The following is a 13,353-nucleotide window of genomic DNA, read 5'->3' as shown; positions in this document are numbered from 1 at the left end:
TTCTGGCGTTTACTTCTAAGGACCTAACTATTCGATCTGGTGGAGCAACGCCCTAGAGTGAATCTTAGGTTGCTCGGAATGTAGAAATGACCATAACTTTCACACTGGTTGCAATTATTCGTTTTATACGACGGAAACGCTGTTGTATTTATATTGTACTTTATGCCTCTGGCGTTGACTTCTAAGGCCGTAGCTATTAGATATGGTGGAGCAACGCCCTAGAGTGACGCCTAGTGTGCTCGGAACGTAGAAATGACCATTACTTTCACACTGGTTGCAATTATTCGTTTTATACGATGGAAAAGCTGCTGTATTTATATCGTATTTTATGCTTCTGGCGTTGACTTCTTAGTCCGTAACTATTCGGTCAGGTGGAGCAACGCGCTGGAGTGAAACCTAGGTTGCCCGGAACGTAGAATTGGCCATCACTTTCAAACTGGTTGCAATTATTCCTGTTATATGATGGAAACACTGTTGTATTTTTTTTGCATTTTATGGTTCGGGTGTTGACTTCTAAGGACCTAACTATTCGATCTGGTGGAGCAACGCCCTAGAGTGAAGCCTAGGTTGCCCGGGACGCAGAATTGGCCATCACTTTCAAACTGGTTGCAATTATTCCTGTTATATTATGGAAACACTGTTGTATTTTTATTGCATTTTATGCTTCGGGCGTTGACTTCTAAGGACCTAACTATTCTATCTGGTGGAGCAACGCCCTAGAGTGAATCCTAGGTTGCTCGGAATGTAGAAATAACCATAACTTTCACACTGGTTGCAATTATTCGTTTTATACGATGGAAACGCTGTTGTATTTATATTGTACTTTATGCCTCTGGCGTTGACTTCTAAGGCCATAGCTATTAGATGTGGTGGAGCAAAGCCCTAGAGTGACGCCTAGGGTGCTCGGAACGTAGAAATGACCATTACTTTCACACTGGTTGCAATTATTCGTTTTATACGATGGAAAAGCTGTCGTATTTATATCGTATTTTATGCTTCTGGCGTTTACTTCTAAGGACCTAACTATTCGATCTGGTGGAGCAACGCCCTAGAGTGAATCTTAGGTTGCTCGGAATGTAGAAATGACCATAACATTCACACTGGTTGCAATTATTCGTTTTATACGACGGAAACGCTGTTGTATTTATATTGTACTTTATGCCTCTGGCGTTGACTTCTAAGGCCGTAGCTATTAGATATGGTGGAGCAACGCCCTAGAGTGACGCCTAGTGTGCTCGGAACGTAGAAATGACCATTACTTTCACACTGGTTGCAATTATTCGTTTTATACGATGGAAAAGCTGCTGTATTTATATCGTATTTTATGCTTCTGGCGTTGACTTCTTAGTCCGTAACTATTCGGTCTGGTGGAGCAACGCGCTGGAGTGAAACCTAGGTTGCCCGGAACGTAGAATTGGCCATCACTTTCAAACTGGTTGCAATTATTCCTGTTATATTATGGAAACACTGTTGTATTTTTATTGCATTTTATGCTTCGGGCGTTGACTTCTAAGGACCTAACTATTCTATCTGGTGGAGCAACGCCCTAGAGTGAATCCTAGGTTGCTCGGAATGTAGAAATGACCATAACTTTCACACTGGTTGCAATTATTCGTTTTATACGATGGAAACGCTGTTGTATTTATATTGTACTTTATGCCTCTGGCGTTGACTTCTAAGGCCGTAGCTATTAGATGTGGTGGAGCAAAGCCCTAGAGTGACGCCTAGGGTGCTCGGAACGTAGAAATGACCATTACATTCACACTGGTTGCAATTATTCGTTTTATACGATGGAAAAGCTGTCGTATTTATATCGTATTTTATGCTTCTGGCGTTTACTTCTAAGGACCTAACTATTCGATCTGGTGGAGCAACGCCCTAGAGTGAATCTTAGGTTGCTCGGAATGTTGAAATGACCATAACTTTCACACTGGTTGCAATTATTCGTTTTATACGACGGAAACGCTGTTGTATTTATATTGTACTTTATGCCTCTGGCGTTGACTTCAAAGGCCGTAGCTATTAGATATGGTGGAGCAACGCCCTAGAGTGACGCCTAGTGTGCTCGGAACGTAGAAATGACCATTACTTTCACACTGGTTGCAATTATTCGTTTTATACGATGGAAAAGCTGCTGTATTTATATCGTATTTTATGCTTCTGGCGTTGACTTCATAGTCCGTAACTATTCGGTCTGGTGGAGCAACGCGCTGGAGTGAAACCTAGGTTGCCCGGAACGTAGAATTGGCCATCACTTTCAAACTGGTTGCAATTATTCCTGTTATATTATGGAAACACTGTTGTATTTTTATTGCATTTTATGCTTCTGGCGTTGACTTCTAAGGACCTAACTATTCGATCTGGTGGAGCAACGACCTAGAGTGAATCCTAGGTTGCTCGGAATGTAGAAATGACCATAACTTTCACACTGGTTGCAATTATTCGTTTTATACGATGGAAACTCTGTTGTATTTATATTGTCCTTTATGCCTCTCGCGTTGTCTTCTAAGGCCGTAGCTATTAGATGTGGTGGAGCAACGCCCTAGAGTGACGCCTAGAGTGCTCGGAGAGTAGAAATGACCATTACTTTCACACTGGTTGCAATTATTCGTTTTATACGATGGAAAAGCTGTTGTATTTATATCGTATTTTATGCTTCTGGCGTTTACTTCTAAGGACCTAACTATTCGATCTGGTGGAGCAACGCCCTAGAGTGAATCCTAGGTTGCTCGGAATGTAGAAATGACCATAACTTTCACACTGGTTGCAATCATTCGTTTTATACGATGGAAAAACTGTTGTATATATATTGCATTTTATGCTTCTGGCGTTGACTTCTAAGGTACTAACTATTCGATCTGGTGGAGCAACGCAATAGAGTGAAGCATAGGTTGCCCGGAACGTAGAATTGGCCGTCACTTTCAAACTGGTTGCAATTATTCCTGTTATATGATGGAAGCACTGTTGTATTTTTTTTGCATTTTATGGTTCGGGCGTTGACTTCTAAGGCCCTAACTATTCAATCTGTTGGAGCAACGCCCTAGGGTGAAGCCTAGGTTGCTCGGAATGTAGAAATGACCATAAGTTTCATACTGGTCGCAATTATTCGTTTTATACGATGGAAAAGCTGTTGTATTTATATTGTATTTTATGCTTCTGGCGTTGACGTCTAAGGCACTAACTATTCGATCTGGTGGAGCAACGCCCTAGAGTGAATCCTAGGTTGCTCGGAATGTAGAAATGACCATAACTTTCACACTGGTTGCAATTATTCGTTTTATACGATGGAAAAACTGTTGTATCTATATTGTATTTTATGCTTCTGGCGTTGACTTCTAAGGTACTAACTATTCGATCTGGTGGAGCAACGCAATAGAGTGAAGCATAGGTTGCCCGGAACGTAGAATTGGCCGTCACTTTCAAACTGGTTGCATTTATTCCTGTTATATGATGGAAGCACTGTTGTATTTTTTTTGCATTTTATGGTTCGGGCGTTGACTTCTAAGGCCCTAACTATTCAATCTGTTGGAGCAACGCCCTAGGGTGAAGCCTAGGTTGCTCGGAAAGTAGAAATGACCATAAGTTTCATACTGGTCGCAATTATTCGTTTTATACGATGGAAAAGCTGTTGTATTTATATTGTATTTTATGCTTCTGGCGTTGACTTCTTAGGCCGTATCTATTCGGTCTGGTGGAGCAACGCGCTAGAGTGAAACCTAGGTTGCCCGGAACGTAGAATTGGCCATCACTTTCACACTGGTTGCAATTATTCCTGATATATGATGGAAACACTGTTGTATTTTTTTTGCATTTTATGGTTCGGGCGTTGACTTCTAAGGCCCTAACTATTCAATCTGTTGGAGCAACGCCCTAGGGTGAAGCCTAGGTTGCTCGGAAAGTAGAAATGACCATAAGTTTTATACTGGTTGCAATTATTCGTTTTATACGATGGAAAAACTGTTGTATTTATATAGTATTTTATGCTTCTGGCGTTGACTTCTAAGGCACTAACTATTCGATCTGGTGGAGCAACGCCCTAGAGTGAAGCCTAGGTTGCTCGGAAAGTAGAAATGACCATCAGTTTCATACTGGTTGCAATTATTCGTTTTAGACGATGGAAACGCTGTTGTATTTATATCGTATTTTATGCTTCTGGCGTTTACTTCTAAGGACCTAACTATTGGATCTGGTGGAGCAACGCCCTAGAGTGAATCCTAGGTTGCTCGGAATGTAGAAATGACCATAACTTTCACACTTGTTGCAATTATTCGTTTTATACGATGGAAACGCTGTTGCATTTATATCGTATTTTATGCTTCTGGCGTTTACTTCTAAGGACCTAACTATTCGATCTGGTGGAGCAACGCCCTAGAGTGAATCCTAGGTTGCTCGGAATGTAGAAATGACCATAACTTTCACACTGGTTGCAATTATTCGTTTTATACGATGGAAACTCTGTTGTATTTATATTGTCCTTTATGCCTCTGGCGTTGTCTTCTAAGGCCGTAGCTATTAGATGTGGTGGAGCAACGCCCTAGAGTGACGCCTAGAGTGCTCGGAGAGTAGAAATGACCATTACTTTCACACTGGTTGCAATTATTCGTTTTATACGATGGAAAAGCTGTTGTATTTATATCGTATTTTATGCTTCTGGCGTTTACTTCTAAGGACCTAACTATTCGATCTGGTGGAGCAACGCCCTAGAGTGAATCCTAGGTTGCTCGGAATGTAGAAATGACCATAACTTTCACACTGGTTGCAATCATTCGTTTTATACGATGGAAAAACTGTTGTATATATATTGCATTTTATGCTTCTGGCGTTGACTTCTAAGGTACTAACTATTCGATCTGGTGGAGCAACGCAATAGAGTGAAGCATAGGTTGCCCGGAACGTAGAATTGGCCGTCACTTTCAAACTGGTTGCAATTATTCCTGTTATATGATGGAAGCACTGTTGTATTTTTTTTGCATTTTATGGTTCGGGCGTTGACTTCTAAGGCCCTAACTATTCAATCTGTTGGAGCAACGCCCTAGGGTGAAGCCTAGGTTGCTCGGAATGTAGAAATGACCATAAGTTTCATACTGGTCGCAATTATTCGTTTTATACGATGGAAAAGCTGTTGTATTTATATTGTATTTTATGCTTCTGGCGTTGACGTCTAAGGCACTAACTATTCGATCTGGTGGAGCAACGCCCTAGAGTGAATCCTAGGTTGCTCGGAATGTAGAAATGACCATAACTTTCACACTGGTTGCAATTATTCGTTTTATACGATGGAAAAACTGTTGTATCTATATTGTATTTTATGCTTCTGGCGTTGACTTCTAAGGTACTAACTATTCGATCTGGTGGAGCAACGCAATAGAGTGAAGCATAGGTTGCCCGGAACGTAGAATTGGCCGTCACTTTCAAACTGGTTGCATTTATTCCTGTTATATGATGGAAGCACTGTTGTATTTTTTTTGCATTTTATGGTTCGGGCGTTGACTTCTAAGGCCCTAACTATTCAATCTGTTGGAGCAACGCCCTAGGGTGAAGCCTAGGTTGCTCGGAAAGTAGAAATGACCATAAGTTTCATACTGGTCGCAATTATTCGTTTTATACGATGGAAAAGCTGTTGTATTTATATTGTATTTTATGCTTCTGGCGTTGACGTCTAAGGCACTAACTATTCGATCTGGTGGAGCAACGCCCTAGAGTGAGGTCTAGGTTGCCCGGAACGTAGAATTGGCCATCACTTTCAAACTGGTTGCAATTATTCCTGTTATATGATGGAAACACAGTTGTATTTTTATTGCATTTTATGCTTCGGGCGTTGACATCTAAGGCCCTAACTACTCAATCTGTTGGAGCAACGCCCTAGGGTGAAGCCTAGGTTGCTCGGAAAGTAGAAATGACCATAAGTTTCATACTGGTTGCAATTATTCGTTTTATACGATGGAAAGACTGTTGTATTTATATTGTATTTTATGCTTCTGGCGTTGACTTCTAAGGCCCTAGCAGTTCGATCTAGTGGAGCAACGCCGTAGAGTGAAGCCTAGGTTGCCCGGAAGGTAGAATTGGCCATCACTTTCAAACTGGTAGCAATTATTCGTTTTATACGATGGAAAAACTGTTGTATTCATATTGTATTTTATGCTTCTGGCGTTGACTTCTAAGGCACTAACTATTCGATCTGGTGGAGCAACGCCCTAGAGTGAAGCCTAGGTTGCCCGGTAGGTAGAATTTGCCATCACTTTCAAACTGGTTGCAATTATTCGTTTTATACGATGGAAAAACTGTTGTATTTATATTGTATTTTATGCTTCTGGCGTTGACTTCTAAGGCACTAACTATTCGATCTGGTGGAGCAACGCCCTAGAGTGAAGCCTAGGTTGCTCGGAATGTAGAAATGACCATAACTTTCACACTGGTTGCAATTATTCGTTTTATACGATGGAAAAACTGTTGTATTTATATTGTATTTTATGCTTCTGGCGTTGACTTCTAAGGCACTAACTATTCGATCTGGTGGAGCAACGCCCTAGAGTGACGCCTAGGGTGCTCGGAACGTAGAAATGACCATTACTTTCACACTGGTTGCAATTATTCGTTTTATACGATGGAAAAGCTGTCGTATTTATATCGTATTTTATGCTTCTGGCGTTTACTTCTAAGGACCTAACTATTCGATCTGGTGGAGCAACGCCCTAGAGTGAATCTTAGGTTGCTCGGAATGTAGAAATGACCATAACTTTCACACTGGTTGCAATTATTCGTTTTATACGACGGAAACGCTGTTGTATTTATATTGTACTTTATGCCTCTGGCGTTGACTTCTAAGGCCGTAGCTATTAGATATGGTGGAGCAACGCCCTAGAGTGACGCCTAGTGTGCTCGGAACGTAGAAATGACCATTACTTTCACACTGGTTGCAATTATTCGTTTTACACGATGGAAAAGCTGCTGTATTTATATCGTATTTTATGCTTCTGGCGTTGACTTCTTAGTCCGTAACTATTCGGTCTGGTGGAGCAACGCGCTGGAGTGAAACCTAGGTTGCCCGGAACGTAGAATTGGCCATCACTTTCAAACTGGTTGCAATTATTCCTGTTATATTATGGAAACACTGTTGTATTTTTATTGCATTTTATGCTTCGGGCGTTGACTTCTAAGGACCTAACTATTCTATCTGGTGGAGCAACGCCCTAGAGTGAATCCTAGGTTGCTCGGAATGTAGAAATGACCATAACTTTCACACTGGTTGCAATTATTCGTTTTATACGATGGAAACGCTGTTGTATTTATATTGTACTTTATGCCTCTGGCGTTGACTTCTAAGGCCGTAGCTATTAGATGTGGTGGAGCAAAGCCCTAGAGTGACGCCTAGGGTGCTCGGAACGTAGAAATGACCATTACTTTCACACTGGTTGCAATTATTCGTTTTATACGATGGAAAAGCTGTCGTATTTATATCGTATTTTATGCTTCTGGCGTTGACTTCTTAGTCCGTAACTATTCGGTCTGGTGGAGCAACGCGCTGGAGTGAAACCTAGGTTGCCCCGAACGTAGAATTGGCCATCACTTTCAAACTGGTTGCAATTATTCCCGTTATATGATGGAAACACTGTAGTATTTTTTTTGCATTTTATGGTTCGGGTGTTGACTTCTAAGGCCCTAACTATTCAATCCGTTGGAGCAACGCCCTAGCCTGAAGCCTAGGTTGCTCGGAAAGTAGAAATGACCATAAGTTTCATACTGTTTGCAATTATTTGTTTCATACGATGGAAAAACTGTTGTATTTATATTGTACTTTATGCTTCTGGCGTCGACTTCTATGGCACTAACTCTTCGATCTGGTGGAGCAACGCCCTAGAGTGAAGCCTAGGTTGCCCGGAACGTAGAATTGGCCATCACTTTCAAACTGGTCGCAATTATTCCTGCTATATGATGGAAACACTGTTGTATTTTTTTTGCATTTTATGGTTCGGGCGTAGACTTCTAAGGCCCTAACTATTCAATCTGTTGGAGCAACGCCCTAGGGTGAAGCCTAGGTTGCTCGGAAAGTAGAAATGACCATAAGTTTCATACTGGTTGCAATTATTCGTTTTATACGGTGGAACAGCTGTTGTATTTATATCGTATTTTATGCTTCTGGCGTTGACTTCTTAGGCCGTAACTATTTGGTCTGGTGGAGCAATGCCCTGTAGTGAAACCTAGGTTGCCCGGAACGTAGAATTGGCCATCACTTTCAAACTGGTTGCAATTATTCCTGTTATATGATGGAAACACTGTTGTATTTTTTTTGCATTTTATGGTTCGGGCGTTGACTTCTAAGGCCCTAACTATTCAATCTGTTGGAGCAACGCCCTAGGGTGAAGCCTAGGTTGCTCGGAAAGTAGAAATGACCATAAGTTTCATACTGGTCGCAATTATTCGTTTTATACGATGGAAAAGCTGTTGTATTTATATTGTATTTTATGCTTCTGGCGTTGACGTCTAAGGCACTAACTATTCGATCTGGTGGAGCAACGCCCTAGAGTGAGGTCTAGGTTGCCCGGAACGTAGAATTGGCCATCACTTTCAAACTGGTTGCAATTATTCCTGTTATATGATGGAAACACAGTTGTATTTTTATTGCATTTTATGCTTCGGGCGTTGACATCTAAGGCCCTAACTACTCAATCTGTTGGAGCAACGCCCTAGGGTGAAGCCTAGGTTGCTCGGAAAGTAGAAATGACCATAAGTTTCATACTGGTTGCAATTATTCGTTTTATACGATGGAAAGACTGTTGTATTTATATTGTATTTTATGCTTCTGGCGTTGACTTCTATGGCCCTAGCAGTTCGATCTAGTGGAGCAACGCCGTAGAGTGAAGCCTAGGTTGCCCGGAAGGTAGAATTGGCCATCACTTTCAAACTGGTTGCAATTATTCGTTTTATACGATGGAAAAACTGTTGTATTTATATTGTATTTTATGCTTCTGGCGTTGACTTCTAAGGCCCTAACATTTCAATCTGTTGGAGCAACACCCTAGGGTGAAGCCTAGCTTGCTCGGAAAGTAGAAATGACCATAAGTTTCATACTGGTTGCAATTATTCGTTTTATACGATGGAAATGCTGTTGTATTTATATCGTATTTTATGCTTCTGGCGTTGACTTCTTAGGCCGTAACTATTCGGTCTGGTGGAGCAACGCGCTGGAGTGAAACCTAGGTTGCCCGGAACGTAGAATTGGCCATCACTTTCCAACTGGTTGCAATTATTCCTGTTATATTATGGAAACACAGTTGTATTTTTATTGCATTTTATGCTTCGGGCGTTGACTTCTAAGGCCCTAACTATTCAATCTGTTGGAGCAACGCTCTAGGGTGAAGCCTAGGTTGCTCGGAAAGTAGAAATGACCATAAGTTTCATACTGGTTGCAATTATTCGTTTTATACGATGGAAATACTGTTGTATTTATATTGTATTTTATGCTTCTGGCGTTGACTTCTAAGGCCCTAGCTGTTCGATCTAGTAGAGCAACACCCTAGAGTGAAGCCTAGGTTGCCCGGAAAGGAGAAATGACCATCACGTTCAAACTGGTTGCAATTAATCCTTTTATACGATGGAAAAGCTGTTGTATTTATATCGTATTTTATGCTTCTGGCGTTTACTTCTAAGGAGCTAACTATTCGATCTGGTGGAGCAACGCCCTAGAGTGAAGCCTAGGTTCCTCGGAATGTGGAAATGACCATAAGTTTCATACTGGGTGCAATTATTCGTTTCATACGATGGAAATGCTGTTGTATTTATATCGTATTTTATGCTTCTGGCGTTGACTTCTTAGGCCGTATCTATTCGGTCTGGTGGAGCAACGCGCTGGAGTGAAACCTAGGTTGCCCGGAACGTAGAATTGGCCATCACTTTCAAACTGGTTGCAATTATTCCTGATATATGATGGAAACCCTGTTGTATTTTTTTTGCATTTTATGGTTCGGGCGTTGACTTCTAAGGCCCTAACTATGCAATCTGTTGGAGCAACGCCCTAGGGTGAAGCCTAGGTTGCTCGGAAAGTTGAAATGACCATAAGTTCCATACTGGTTGCAATTATTCGTTTTATACGATGGAAAAACTGTTGTATTTATATTGTATTTTATGCCTCTGGCGTTGACTTCTAAGGCACTATCTATTCGATCTGGTGGAGCAACGCCCTAGAGCGAAGCCTAGGTTGCCCGGAACGTAGAATTGGCCATCACTTCCAAACTGGTTGCAATTACTCCTGTTATATGATGGAAACACTGTTGTATTTTTTTTGCATTTTATGGTTCGGGCGTTGACTTCTAAGGCCCTAACTATTCAAGCTGTAGGAGCAACGCCCTAGGGTGAAGCCTAGGTTGCTCGGAAAGTAGAAATGACCATGAGTTTCATACTGGTTGCAATAATTCGTATTATACGATGGTAAAACTGTTGTATTTATATTGTATTTTATGCTTGTGGCGTTGACTTCTAAGGACCTAACTATTCGATCTGGTGGAGCAACGCCCTAGGGTGAAGCCTCGGTTGCTCGCAAAGTAGAAATGACCATAAGTTTCATACTGGTCGCAATTATTCGTTTTATACGATGGAAAAGCTGTTGTATTTATATTGTATTTTATGCTTCTGGCGTTGACGTCTAAGGCACTAACTAGTCGATCTGGTGGAGCAACGCCCTAGAGTGAATCCTAGGTTGCTCGGAATGTAGAAATGACCAGAACTTTCACACTGGTTGCAATTATTCGTTTTATACGATGGAAAAACTGTTGTTTCTATATTGTATTTTATGCTTCTGGCGTTGACTTCTAAGGTACTAACTATTCGATCTGGTGGAGCAACGCAATAGAGTGAAGCATAGGTTGCCCGGAACGTAGAATTGGCCGTCACTTTCAAACTGGTTGCAATTATTCCTGTTATATGATGGAAGCACTGTTGTATTTTTTTTGCATTTTATGGTTCGGGCGTTGACTTCTAAGGCCCTAACTATTCAATCTGTTGGAGCAACGCCCTAGGGTGAAGCCTAGGTTGCTCGGAAAGTAGAAATAACCATAAGTTTCATACTGGTCGCAATTATCCGTTTTATACGATGGAAAAGCTGTTGTATTTATATTGTATTTTATGCTTCTGGCGTTGACGTCTAAGGCACTAACTATTCGATCTGGTGGAGCAACGCCCTAGAGTGAGGTCTAGGTTGCCCGGAACGTAGAATTGGCCATCACTTTCAAACTGGTTGCAATTATTCCTGTTATATGATGGAAACACAGTTGTATTTTTATTGCATTTTATGCTTCGGGCGTTGACATCTAAGGCCCTAACTACTCAATCTGTTGGAGCAACGCCCTAGGGTGAAGCCTAGGTTGCTCGGAAAGTAGAAATGACCATAACTTTCACACTGGTTGCAATTATTCGTTTTATACGATGGAAACGCTGTTGTATTTATATTGTATTTTATGCTTCTGGCGTTGACGTCTAAGGCACTAACTATTCGATCTGGTGGAGCAACGCCCTAGAGTGAGGTCTAGGTTGCCCGGAACGTAGAATTGGCCATCACTTTCAAACTGGTTGCAATTATTCCTGTTATATGATGGAAACACAGTTGTATTTTTATTGCATTTTATGCTTCGGGCGTTGACATCTAAGGCCCTAACTACTCAATCTGTTGGAGCAACGCCCTAGGGTGAAGCCTAGGTTGCTCGGAAAGTAGAAATGACCATAAGTTTCATACTGGTTGCAATTATTCGTTTTATACGATGGAAAAACTGTTGTATTTATATTGTATTTTATGCTTCTGGCGTTGACTTCTAAGGCACTAACTATTCGATCTGGTGGAGCAACGCCCTAGAGTGACGCCTAGGGTGCTCGGAACGTAGAAATGACCATTACTTTCACACTGGTTGCAATTATTCGTTTTATACGATGGAAAAGCTGTCGTATTTATATCGTATTTTATGCTTCTGGCGTTTACTTCTAAGGACCTAACTATTCGATCTGGTGGAGCAACGCCCTAGAGTGAATCTTAGGTTGCTCGGAATGTAGAAATGACCATAACTTTCACACTGGTTGCAATTATTCGTTTTATACGACGGAAACGCTGTTGTATTTATATTGTACTTTATGCCTCTGGCGTTGACTTCTAAGGCCGTAGCTATTAGATATGGTGGAGCAACGCCCTAGAGTGACGCCTAGTGTGCTCGGAACGTAGAAATGACCATTACTTTCACACTGGTTGCAATTATTCGTTTTATACGATGGAAAAGCTGCTGTATTTATATCGTATTTTATGCTTCTGGCGTTGACTTCTTAGTCCGTAACTATTCGGTCTGGTGGAGCAACGCGCTGGAGTGAAACCTAGGTTGCCCGGAACGTAGAATTGGCCATCACTTTCAAACTGGTTGCAATTATTCCTGTTATATTATGGAAACACTGTTGTATTTTTATTGCATTTTATGCTTCGGGCGTTGACTTCTAAGGACCTAACTATTCTATCTGGTGGAGCAACGCCCTAGAGTGAATCCTAGGTTGCTCGGAATGTAGAAATGACCATAACTTTCACACTGGTTGCAATTATTCGTTTTATACGATGGAAACGCTGTTGTATTTATATTGTCCTTTATGCCTCTGGCGTTGACTTCTAAGGCCGTAGCTATTAGATGTGGTGGAGCAAAGCCCTAGAGTGACGCCTAGGGTGCTCGGAACGTAGAAATGACCATTACTTTCACACTGGTTGCAATTATTCGTTTTATACGATGGAAAAGCTGTCGTATTTATATCGTATTTTATGCTTCTGGCGTTGACTTCTTAGTCCGTAACTATTCGGTCTGGTGGAGCAACGCGCTGGAGTGAAACCTAGGTTGCCCGGAACGTAGAATTGGCCATCACTTTCAAACTGGTTGCAATTATTCCCGTTATATGATGGAAACACTGTAGTATTTTTTTTGCATTTTATGGTTCGGGTGTTGACTTCTAAGGCCCTAACTATTCAATCCGTTGGAGCAACGCCCTAGCCTGAAGCCTAGGTTGCTCGGAAAGTAGAAATGACCATAAGTTTCATACTGTTTGCAATTATTTGTTTCATACGATGGAAAAACTGTTGTATTTATATTGTACTTTATGCTTCTGGCGTCGACTTCTATGGCACTAACTCTTCGATCTGGTGGAGCAACGCCCTAGAGTGAAGCCTAGGTTGCCCGGAACGTAGAATTGGCCATCACTTTCAAACTGGTCGCAATTATTCCTGCTATATGATGGAAACACTGTTGTATTTTTTTTGCATTTTATGGTTCGGGCGTAGACTTCTAAGGCCCTAACTATTCAATCTGTTGGAGCAACGCCCTAGGGTGAAGCCTAGGTTGC

This window comes from Calliopsis andreniformis, unplaced genomic scaffold (assembly GCF_051401765.1).
Source record: "Calliopsis andreniformis isolate RMS-2024a unplaced genomic scaffold, iyCalAndr_principal scaffold0004, whole genome shotgun sequence".
NCBI classification, from domain to species: domain Eukaryota; kingdom Metazoa; phylum Arthropoda; class Insecta; order Hymenoptera; family Andrenidae; genus Calliopsis; species Calliopsis andreniformis.
Note: the sequence above shows the minus strand (reverse complement) of the source record.